The sequence below is a fragment of the Salmo trutta genome, chromosome 5, assembly GCF_901001165.1.
Source record: "Salmo trutta chromosome 5, fSalTru1.1, whole genome shotgun sequence".
NCBI lineage: Eukaryota > Metazoa > Chordata > Actinopteri > Salmoniformes > Salmonidae > Salmo > Salmo trutta.
The window spans coordinates 61039722-61052503 of record NC_042961.1 but is presented as its reverse complement, the minus strand read 5'-3'; the positions used below and the strand labels follow the sequence as shown (position 1 = coordinate 61052503).

General features: G+C 41.2%; 2 protein-coding genes across 3 annotated transcripts in view; one reads left to right on the top strand and one right to left on the bottom strand.

The window, feature by feature from the left end:
- Window positions 1-12782, top strand: part of LOC115194677 (zinc finger protein 37-like) — a 1069572-nt gene that overhangs the window by 25007 nt on the left and 1031783 nt on the right. The window lies entirely within an intron of this gene.
- LOC115194667 (zinc finger protein 251-like) overlaps window positions 1-12782 on the bottom strand; it is a 110782-nt gene that overhangs the window by 79858 nt on the left and 18142 nt on the right. Inside the window, exon 2 of one of the 2 annotated variants that reach the window (XR_003878429.1) lies at window positions 8877-9317. The exons of the other annotated variant lie outside the window; for it this stretch is intronic. The gene's annotated coding sequence lies outside the window, so the exon portion shown is untranslated. The remainder of the gene's footprint in view (window positions 1-8876; window positions 9318-12782) is intronic. 2 annotated transcript variants of the gene reach the window in all.

Genomic DNA, 12782 nt, shown 5'->3' with positions numbered 1-12782 from the left:
CAGTATTGAGAATTTTTAACTGCCTATTACACCAACTCAGAAGCTAGAATATGCACATTATTGTTCAGGTTTGGATAGAAAACACCCTAAAGTTTCAAAAACTGTTTGAATGGTGTCTGTGAGTATAACAGAACTCATTTGGCAGGCAAAACCCTGAGACAGATTCTGACAGGAAGTGGATACCTGATGTGTTGAATTGACTTTGAGCCTATGCCATTGAAAAACAAAGGGGGTTAGGAATATTCTGGCACTTCCTATTGCTTCCACAAGATGTCCCCAGCCTTTACAAAGTGTTTTGAGTATTCTACTCTGAGATCTGACCGAATAAGAGTCATGGAACGTGATGGCCCATTACTCACCTGGCGCGCGAGTTGATGTTGGGTACTCTCATTCCGAAACGTTTTAAAAGAGAACCCAATGGTCCGCCTTGAATTTTATTCATGTTCTGGTTAAAAAAGGCCCTAATGATTTATGCGATACAACGTTTGACATGTTTGAACGAACGGAAATATATTTTTTCCGTTCTTGAAGTGAAGTGAAGTCCGGCTGGCTTAGATCATGTGCTACAACACGGAGGTTTTTGGACATAAATGATGAGCTTTTTTGAACAAAACTACATTCGTTATGGACCTGGGACTCTTTGGAAGTGACATCTGATGAAGAGAATCAAAGGTAATGGATTATTTACATAGTATTTTCGATTTTAGATCTCTCCAACATGGCGGTTAGTCTGTATCGCAAAGCGTATTTTTCTGGGCGCAGTGCTCAGATTATTGCAAAGTGTGATTTCCCAGTAAGGTTAATTTTAAATCTGGCAAGTCCATTGCGTTCAAGAGATGTAATCTATTATTCTTTGAATGACAATATAATATTTTACCAATGTTTTCTAATATTAATTAATTATTTTGTTGTCATGACTTGACTGCCGGTATTGGAGGGAAACGATTTCCTGAACATCAACGCCATAGTAAAACACTGTTTTTAGATATAAATATGAACTTGATAGAACTAAAAATGCATGCATTGTCTAACATAATGTCCTAGGAGTGTCATCTGATGGAGATTGTAAAAGGTTAGTGCATAATTTTAGCTGATTTTATGGTTTTGGTGACGCCTGTCTTTGAATCAACAATGCATTACACACAGCTATTTTCAATGTACTCTCCTAACATAACCTAACTTTATGCTTTCCCCGTAAAACCTTTTTGAAATCGGAAAACGTGGTTAGATTAAGGAGATGTTTATCTTTCAAAGGCTGTAAGTTAGTTGTATGTTTGAGAAATCTGAATTTTGACATTTATTTGGTTTCAAATTTGCCGCTCTTGAAATGCACCTGCTGTTGATAGGGTGCGCCACGGGGGGCACGCTAACGTCCCACATAGCCCCAAGAAGTTAAGAATGAAACGGTCGGGATGTGTTTATCATCCGCAATCACAAGGTTTAGTTGAGAGAGCTAACGGATCCCTGAAAAACAAAATAATAAAGATCTGTGAGTCTACGGGGCTTAATTGTGTAGATGCTTTGCCGCTTGCTCTAATGAATTGTCGCATGGAAACTAACAGAAGCACGCATTTATCACCGCATGAAATGCTTACGGGTCGACCCATGCCTGTACCAACGTTAGGGGGACTATACAAAGGTCCCTCCTTAGATATATTGCAAAAGGAATTAAAAGCATATGTACAGCATCTAACTGAGATACATGAAGCTATATATTCACAGGAGAAAAAAGAAGGTGCCTGAGCCAGGACCTGACGGACCTTGCCCGGTGATACCAGGGGATCTGGTCTACATTCGGGTGTTCCGGAGGAAGTGGAACCAGCCGAGGAGAGAAGGACCCTACGAGGTGGCCAACGCGACGCCGACGGCCGTCCAGGTGAAAGGAAGCCAGACGTGGTACCATCTAAACCACTGCACCCGAGTCCCATCGGAGAGGAGACAACCGCATAGAGATGAGGACACAGAGGATGTTGATTCACCAGGTGGGAGCCCAGAAGGAGCAGGAGCAGCGGAAGAGATTGAGACGCCGAGGAGGAGTCAAGAAGTCAGCAGACCAAGTGAAAACAAGGATACGACTGATGCACCGCCGAATGCACACAGAAGAGGACGAAAGAGAGACAATGCTGGAGAAAAAACCTGCAACAACCGATATTCACTCCTGTGGGGCCAGAGAGTCCAGGGTTGGGAGGGAGTGACATGCCTGCTACTCCTAATGACATACCTATTGTGGCAGACCTCCCTGACAGAAGCCCTTTACAGTGGGACCCCGAAGTACCACCTACAGAATGGGAGAGACTCTTTCCTGAAATCAATGCCTTTCCAGATGGAAGCCCAATCGGGTCAGAGGAGGGAGCCCCACAAGAAGGAGGAGAAGGAGAAGCCCCACAAGAAGGAGGAGAAGGAGAAGCCCCACAAAGAGGAGGAGAGGGAGAAGCCCCACAAAGAGGAGGAGAGGGAGATGTACCACAGGCTGAAGAAGGGGATTTCCCCACGATTGATTTTTCAGCTCTTGGATGGTCCCCTTAACAGACATTCGAAGTTAGAACAACAGAACATTGACATGACAAGAGCAACAGTGAACACTGGTGGAGAAACAACAGACTCAAGCACAATCAAGCATTATGGTGGAAGCAGGAAGAAAACGAGAGGAACCTGCTGAACAATCTGAAAAGACTGACAATAGGATTAGCATCCCCACCCCAGATAATAACTAAAGAAGAAGTTCAGAGATCTCTCTCAATCAGGAGAATCAGACCTCCACCAGAAATAGCACTCTGTGGATGGACCTTTCATCTGACATTAGGAGAAGTCATCTGGGACTCGAAAGAATGCAACTTGACAATAACTAAAGGAGAGGACACTTGGCTGATCACCATGGACAAGCGTGATCAAGAGGAAGGCGGAGAATATATAGTAGAAATAGTGAATACTAAATGGACTGAAGGGAATAGTGTAAGTATCATCCGAATTGGCCCACGCTGGTACCAGACCAGGAAAGGACTGTGACAACAGAAAAGACAGCAACAGTAACAGATGCTTTGAACACCACAGCTGTTACCACTAGATTGCCACCTACTGCCCTTACCAAGCAGTCCACTGCAAGTACAAAGAAACCTGAAGTATCAGAGTCAGGTGGGTTCTTTACTAATATTTGGAACTTTCTGACAAACTCTAACAATCTACCTCGAGAAAAGGACATTGTGACTCCAACCCCAGAACTGCACAAGGGTAAATCAGTGGAGAAATTAGTGAGAAATGAATGGTATGAATGGGCTCAATATACAGCATTAAAATTAAAACGGACAAATTGCTTATTATGCACAACCTCTCCAGCAACAGCAACAGCACTAGGTGTTGTATTTTGTTGTGTTTTGCCCTTGGTTAAATCTCTTGTGGTTCAGACAACAGTTAAGCAGATGTCAATGCATAGAGCTAATCCAAGGGATGGGAGTGGTTTGAGAGGTTATGTGCCTGATAGCTGGTTTGATAAGTATGGCATAATGCATCCGCCGGTGGTAATTAACCCTGTGCCTGGAAACCCTGGTCATTATACTAATGGGTATGGAAAGTCTTGCAATGCTGTTGGAGGACCCCTCGATTGTCCTTTTGGTTATCCTAATTGTCTCTACGGGGTGACTCCGGGAGGTGGTTATGCTTGCCGTGACTTTCGTAAAGATGGTCGTCCTGTTTATGCTAAAGTACCAAATTAGGATGAATGAGTACTTGTGCATATCCGCAAGAAATGTCATTTGCGTGGTCGTTGCAAGTGGTGCTCCAAAAATAACGGTGAAGGAGGACAATATCCATCATGTTGATCCTTTGTTCTGTGCCATGTGTCAACGAGAGGATTGTCTTATCTGTCAGGATGAGGAATGTGCTCCACTGAGATGATTTCTAGAATATTTTTGTTTAGCCTAATGTCCTGTATTGTTTTGTGTTTGTTTGGGTTCTTATATATAATCAATGAATATATATATATTTTATTTCAATTCAAGCTAGTTTTGCCTTCTAAAATAAGGATCACTTTTAATGTTAGGTAACAGAGGGTATTCTGGTTACAAGTGTCTACAGACCATGTCCTTACTCTTCTAACAGGTTTTGTTATCAATGATAAATCTTTTGTTAGAGAGGTGTCTGCGAGAGAGGATCGTGTTAGTGTTTTATTTTAGAATGATGTCTTATTACTTTTATTTTTGCAACTGAAGGTATTTTATTAATTTACTTTTACCAGTATCATATTCATTGTATTATTCTCTCTATATTCTACATAACTGAGATAACCTCAGAACAAGGCTATGTACTACATGCTCATTGTTTCTTCATAGTATATTGGTTGATTTAATAGTGTTTTATTTTTTTTATTTTTGACTAGATCTTTTACTCCTATCCATGTTATGGATTGGAGATGTTTGGTCTAGTCGGTTTGTGTGCCTTATTCAAGTTCATTGTATGTATGAAGTTGATGTCGTTTTTGCCTCTATCCTCTTGGTGTCACTTAGATGGTGGTTTGTGGGACTAATTAGTCCCAGAGGAGGGATTTATGTGGGAGTTAATGTAATGTAACTAGGTGCAGCTGCTATGTTAATGTAATGTAACTAGGTGCAGCTGCTATGTTAATGTAATGTAACTAGGTGCAGCTGCTATGTTAATGTAATGTAACTAGGTACAACTGCTATGTTAATGTAATGTAACTAGGTGCAACTGCTATGTTAATGTAATGTAACTAGGTGCAGCTGCTATGTTAATGTAATGTAACTAGGTGCAGCTGCTATGTTAATGTAATGTAACTAGGTACAACTGCTATGTTAATGTAATGTAACTAGGTACAACTGCTATGTTAATGTAATGTAACTAGGTGCAACTGCTATGTTAATGTAATGTAACTAGGTGCAGCTGCTATGTTAATGTAATGTAACTAGGTGCAACTGCTATGTTAATGTAATGTAACTAGGTGCAACTGCTATGTTAAGGGAACACAGGAACAATGGTTACATCTGGACATACATTAGCTGAGGCTATAAGTACATTTATGGCAGCTGGACACAACTAATGCATTAAGTCAAGGCCATAAGTACATTTATGACAGTCAGACATACTAATGTCAGAAGGACACAGGAAGGAGGACGGTGGTAAAATGACCAACAGGTGAAATATAAATATACAATAAATGTATTATTTTCTGTATGACATAAGGGGTCCTGCCACCATTATAATCTAACCAGAAGCAGAGATGGGCGTTACTGGGCGTAAACAAGCAAAGAACTCGGGCTAAAAGATAATGGTGGCAGAAGGACTAAGGGGAGTAATTGTATTTACATATGGGATGTACCCATATGCTGTATGTGTATAAAAGCAAAGCCAGTGCTGAGGGTGAGTCAGTTGTTCCATGGACCAGCTCGGCTTTGCTACTTTATATTAAAGCCTATATTGAATTCACAAGTTCTTGTAAGAGTGTTATATTTTTGAGGCAATATTCCACTACACTGGTGGCCACACCAGATGCTGACTGTTACTTTGATTTTGACCCCCCCTTTGTTCAGGGACACATTATTCCATTTCTGTTAGTCACATGTCTGTGGAACTTGTTCAGTTTATGTCTCAGTTGTTGAATCTTATTATGGTCATACAAATATTTACACATGTTAAGTTTGCTGAAAATAAACGCAGTTGACAGTGAGAGGACATTTATTTTTTTGCTGAGTTTATAATTAACTAGTAAAGTCAGTTAAGAACACATTTTTATTTACAATGACAGTCTACCCGGGCGACACTGGGCCAATTGCGCAACGCCCTAGGGGACTCCCAATCACGGCGGGATGTGATTCAGCCTGGATTCAAAACCAGGTACTGCAGTGACGGCTCTTGCACTGAGATGCAGAGTCTAGGACCATTGCGCCACTCGGGAGTTACTCAACCCTGCACCTTAGAGGATGCTGCCATACAGCGGGGGAAAAAAGTATTTGATCCCCTGCTGATTTTGTACGTTTGCCCACTGACAAAGAAATGATCAGTCTATAATTTTAATGGTAGGTTTATTTGAACAGTGAGAGACAGAATAGCAACAAAAAAATCCAGAAAAACACGTCAAAAATGTTATAAAATGATTTGTATTTTAATGAGGGAAATAAGTATTTGACCCCTCTGCAAAACATGACTTAGTACTTGGTGGAAAAAACCCTTGTTGGCAATCACAGAGGGCAGACGTTTCTTGAAGTTGGCCACCAAGATTGCACACATCTCAGGAGGGATTTTGTCCCACTCCTCTTTGCAGATCTTCTCCAAGTCATTAAGGTTTCGAGGCTGACGTTTGGCAACTCGAACCTTCAGCTCCCTCCACAGATTTTCTATGGGATTAAGGTCTGGAGACTGGCTAGGCCACTCCAGGACCTTAATGTGCTTCTTCTTGAGCCGCTCCTTTGTTGCCTTGGCCGTGTGTTTTGGGTCATTGTCATGCTGGAATACCCATCCACGGCCCATTTTCAATGCCCTGGCTGAGGGAAGGAGGTTCTCACCCAAGAATATGGCCCCGTCAAATGATGCGGTGAAGTTGTCCTGTCCCCATAGCAGAAAATGTTAGACGGTGGAGATGGTGTTGTTGGGGTCATAGGCAGCATTCCTCCTCCTCCAAACACGGCGAGTTGAGTTGATGCCAAAGAGCTCCATTTTTGTCTCATCTGACCACAACACTTTCACCCAGTTGTCCTCTGAATCATTCAGATGTTCATTGGCAAACTTCAGACGGGCATGTATATGTATTCTTGAGCAGGGGGACCTTGCGGGCGCTGCAGGATTTCCGTCCTTCACGGCGTAGTGTGTTACCAATTGTTTTCTTGGTGACTATGGTCCCAGCTGCCTTGAGATTATTGACAAGATCCCCCCGTGTATTTCTGGGCTGATTCCTTACCGTTCTCATGATCATTGCAACTCCACGAGGTGAGATCTTGCATGGAGCCCAGGCTGAGGGATATTGACAGTTCTTTTGTGTTTCTTCCATTTGCGAATAATCGCACCAAATGTTGTCACCTTCTCACCAAGCTGCTTGGCGATGGTCTTGTAGCCCATTCCAGCCTTGTGTAGGTCTACAATCTTGTCCCTGACATCCTTGGAGAGCTCTTTGGTCTTGGCCATGGTGGAGAGTTTGGAATCTGATTGATTGATTGCTTCTGTGGACAGGTGTCTTTTATACAGGTAACAAGCTGAGATTAGGAGCACTCCCTTTAAGAGTGTGCCCCTAATCTCAGCTTGTTACCTGTATAAAAGACACCTGGGAGCCAGAAATCTTTCGGATTGAGAGGTGGTCAAATACTTATTTCCCTCATTAAAATGCAAATCAATTTCTAACATTTTTGACATGCGTTTTTCTCAATATTTTTGTTGTTATTCTGTCTCTCACTGTTCAAATAAACCTAGCATTAAAATTATAGACTGATCATTTCTTTGTCAGTGGGCAAACGTACAAAATCAGCAGGGGATCAAATACTTTTTTCCCCCACTGTATATACATAGACATGGAATCACTGGTCACTTTAATAATGTCTACATACTGCTTTACTCATCTCATATGTATATACTGTATTCTATTCTACAGTATTTTAGTCAATGCCTCTCCAACAATGCTCATCATAATATTTATATATTTCTTAACTCCATTATTTTACTTTTTAGATGTGTATATTGCTGCGAATTGTTAGATACTACTGCACAGTTGGAGCTCGGAACACAAGCATTTCAATACACTCGCAATAACATCTGCTAAATGTGTATGTGACCAATAAAATTTGATTTGAAGTACAGAGAGATCCTTGATGAAAACCTGCTCCAGAGCACTCAAGACCTCAGACTGGGGCAAAGGTTCACCTTCCAACAGGACAACAACCCTAAGCACACAGCCAAGACAAAGCAGGAGTGGCTTCGGGACAAGTCTCTGAATGTCCTTGAGTGGCCCAACCAGAGCCCGGACTTGAACCCAATCTAACATCTCTGGAAAGACCTGATAATAGCTGTGCTGCAACACTCCCCATCCAACCTGACAGAGCTTGAGAGGATCTGCAGAGAAGAATGAGAGAAACTCCCCAAATACAGGTGTGCCAAGCTTGTAGCATCATACCCAAGAAGACTCAAGGCTGTAATCGCTGCCAAAGGTGCTTCAACAAAGTACTGAGTAAAGGGTCTGAATACTTATGTAAATGGCATATGCAGTTTTTTTTCTAAAAACCTGTTTTTGCTTTGTCATTATAGGGTATTGTGTGTAGATTGATTAGGAAAAAACGATTTAATCCATTTTAGAATAAGGCTGTAACATAACAAAATGTGGAAAGTCAAGCGGTCTGAATACTTCCTGAAAGCACTGTAGTGTTATATGTTTACCTTGTGTCTTTTTGTTGCAGATTGTCATCTGTATTGTTCTCTGTCTGAGAGTATGGGTTTCTGATACAAACACCTCCTTTTGTATTTGTAGAATTACATCTATATGTTCTGTTCTATCTGATATGACATCGAGTGGCCCTTTGGGTTACTTTAGATTACCACAGGTGTCTGATCATTAATTGGTCCTTTGACCAATCAGATCAGCACTGAAAATGATCTGGCGTGAAAAGATATATGATTGGGGAAAAAAACAGAATTGGTCTGCCTGTATAAACGCAGCCTTAGTGGCTTCATCTGTCCCACTGTTTGGGGCGATTTGCTCCGATGAAGGTTGAACGACCGAAAGATAAAATGTAAGAAATGTGCATCTGTTTCTTTTTTTTTCTGTTTCTAAAAAGTCAGTAAATTCTAGAACCTATTTTCATACATTCCAATAACTTCCTGGTTTTCGTGACACAGACATGTTTTTATCCATGTACAGCTTCCTGTCAGTACGTCTACATACAAACCTATTCTACATAGTTGTATCTCAGGTGTGATCCGCAGCAGTCTCCGTAGAAGATCATTCTCTTCCTGGTACTCCGCTACTGCTTTCGCAAATGCCCCGGAAATCTCCACAGCAGCAAACGCCGTTAAACGCTCATTTAAAAACACACGAAACGACTGTAGTTTAGACATTTTCAGTGGACTGAGAGTTGGGTGTTCAGCTAGTATGGCTTCTTGACGTGGGTCCTCCTGATCACATTCACTTTTCACACAAGGAGGAGTAAATATGAACTCTATGATATCAGGCTCCACCCCTTGAAGCTGCTCTTCCTGCTGACTGGTCCTGACTTCCTCCTGTTCCTCTTTAATCTGTGTGGTCTCTGGGTCCTTCTGCCCCAGACTGGGGCTCCACTCCTGCTGCTCAGGGGAAACCTCCTCTTCAGAGACAGAGAGCTGCAGGGATTCTGGAGGGACGGAGAGGAGGAGCAGAGGTTACCACAGTCCCCAAATCCAGAACAAATTCAAGAAAGCGTACGGTATTATAAAGAGCTATTGTTGCATGGAACTCTGTTCCATCTCAAGTTGCTCAAATGAAAAGCAAACCTGTTTTAAAAAAACAGAAAGCAACACCTGACAAAGCCTCTCCTCTACTTGACTTCGATATTTTGTATGTATGTATTGATATGTAGGCTACACGTGCCTCTTTTTAAATGGATGTAGTTCTGTCCTTGAGCTGTTCTTGTCTATTAATGTTCTGGATGATGTCATGTTTCATGTGGACCCCAGGAAGAGTAGCTGCTGCTTTTGCAACAGCTAATGGGGATCCTAATAAAACACCAAATGACCACAGTATTAGTTATAACCATAAAACGGTCAAACAGGGAAATGGTCCTAATCGTTTTTCCACCATTCATTTCTCCCATAGGGGATTTTACAATAACTTAAAATAAGGGCTGTGTTTTGTGTTGGCTAACCCTGACGTGACGTTTTGATAACTGTCTAAATCTCTCTAGGACAAGGTGACCTTATCAATATATTCGCCTATATTTACCCCCCAAAAATGAAATGCTAATCAGCTCCTAATGTGGCTAATCATAAAGAACTACAAAACATAAAGAACTACAAACACCATGATTTTTTATTTAAATATTATTATTTTATATTTTGTTGTTGATATTTTCATCATTGCAGCATCAAGAATTTTGTCCTTGTAGCCTCTCCTTTGATGCTGAAACGTTGGTGATAAATTACTGGGAGTTTATATATGGAGTGTGCGACTTGCTTTATCTTTATAGTTTATTCGCCGTTAGACAGCAACTCCACACAAAATAATTTTTCTGGGTGTGCGCCAACTCATGTTTATTCTACCAAATAATTGATTAAAACACACTTTTTTTCAATGAAGGTCTACAGTAGCCTCAGCAGCACTCTGTAGGGTAGCACCATAGTGTAGCCAGAGGACAGCTAGTTTCCGTCCTCCTCTGGGTACATTGACTTCAATACAAAACCTAGGAGGCTTATTGTTCTCACCCCCTTCCATAGACTTACACAGTAATTATGACAACTTCCGGACGACGTCCTCCAGCCTATCAGAGCTCTTGCAGCATGAACTGACATGTTGTCCACACAATCATAGGATCAGAGAATTAAACTAGTACTAAAAGCATAAGCTACAGCTAGCTAGCACTGCATAACATGTGGTGAATAGTTGACTCAAAGAGAGAGAAAGACAATAGTTTAACACTTTTGAACGATTTAATATCTTCACAAATTAAGGAGAAGATAGAGAGAGTTGGCTATATTTCATCTATTTTTCACTTCCACTTAGCTAACGAATGCAGTTAGCTAGTTAAGCCTACTAAAACACCCAGCTCAAACAGAGGTGGATGCTATGTTAGTGTAACGAGTGTGAAATGGCTAGCAAGTTAGCGGTGGGCGCTAACAGCGTTTCAATCGGTGACGTCACTCGCTCTGAGACCATGAAGTAGTTCTTCTTTCCCTTGCTCTGCAAGGGCCACGGTTTTTGTGGAGCGATAGGTAACGATGCTTCGTGGGAGGCAGTTGTTGATGTGTTCAGAGGGTCAATGGTTCAAGCCCCAGGTTGGGGCGAGGAGAGGGACAGAAGCAACACTGTTACATTAGCTAGCTGGCTATGGCTATCCAACCCTGGAACTCTTCCAACTCAAGGTAAGCTTTTGGTTGAATTTATTTATTTCCACCGGGGCAACTGCTAAACTGCTTGCTGACTACACTGTACTGCATGATTGTAGAGGGTTTACTAATATGTTAGTTCTAGTAACTATGATGTTATAATTCAACTAGACAAGTTAGTTAAGAACAAATTCTTATTTACAAAATACGGTCTACTGGGGAACAGTGGGTTAACTGCCTTGTCCAGGGGCAGAACGACAGATTTTTACCTTGTCAGCTCGGGGATTCGATCCAGCAACCTTTTGGTTACTGGCCCAACGCTCTAACCACTAAGCTACCTGCCGACCCCATGTTAGCTAATAATGGTGACAACGATGTAGGCTGTAGGCTGTGTGCAGTTAGCGGTTATGATATGAAGGTTTGGCTTGGAAAGATTTTATTGCCTGGTCACAGACAGCTGATGTGTTGTGCACTGAAGGGAAAAGGTGAAAAAAGGAGATCACGTAAACGCAAGAAGGAATTATAGCTACAACGTTCAAAGTGATCATACTGTTTGCATGTTCCTGTTACGAAAGTGAACTGCGTTTGCGTGTGATCAGGGATGTATTCATTCCGTAGATTCTGTTGAAAAACTTTATTAAACAGAAGCAAACAGAACAGGTATAAACATACCTGAATTTGTCCAATAGAAACTCTTGTTTGCAAATGTTGGACTAATGATTACACCCTAGATCAGCCAGCTAGTTGCAGGCAAGAGTCTGTGCAAGGCGGTATAAAATGTGTCGCTGTCTGTCACCTTGATTACTCAAATGTTTCTCATGATGGCTATAGGGAAAATGTGAGTATCATGTAGTAGCCTAAACCCATTAATGTTACATTGAGCTGGGTGAATGGAATATGAATGACAGTCATCCAATATTCTGTAATAGAAATAAGGCCGTGCTCATAAAAAAAAGATTGTCCTCCATCTTTAACAGCACCAACCGCCACTGATGAATACATTGATAAAAAGTCACCTTGTCTGAGATTTACATTGTTATCAAAACGTCACGCCAGGGTAAGCCTACATGAAACGCAAGCCTTATTTTAAGTGTTTCTAAAATCCCCTATGGGAAAAATGAATGGTGGAAAAACGATTGAAACCATTTCCCTGTTTGAGCGCTAGGTTTTATGGGTATTATTACACCTCCACTGTGGGACTCTATACAGGCTTTAGACATCAGGGTTGGGGTCAATTTGAAAGCCAATAAATTCAAGACTAGGCTAACTATAATGCCAATTCAATAATTAAAAACTAGAATCCATTTTCAATTACTTCTCAGTGATTGAAGAGAAGCTATTTATTTCCAAATTTGATCAATTTTTGAATTATAAATTAAAATCACTTCCTGTTTTTATGACAATGTTTTTATCCATGCACGGTAAGTTTAAAACCAACTTCTTCAACATGTATGAAGTGGTGATCAGTTAACAATTTATCAATAAAGTGGAACTATAGCTAGCTATCAGTATCTACATACGAACCTATTCTACATAGAGGTATCTCCGGTGTCCTCCGCAGCAGTCTCCGTAGCCGATCATTCTCCTCCTGGTATTCTACTACCGTTTTCTCAACTTCCCCGAAAATCTCCAAAGCAGCCGCCGTTAAACATTCATTTAAAAACACACACAACGTCTGTAGTTTAGACATTTCAATAAAATTAGAGCTGGGTAGCCTATTTTGTTAAGTCAGTATGTATTTTCTTTACTCCACACAAGGAACAAAAAAAAAAACTCGT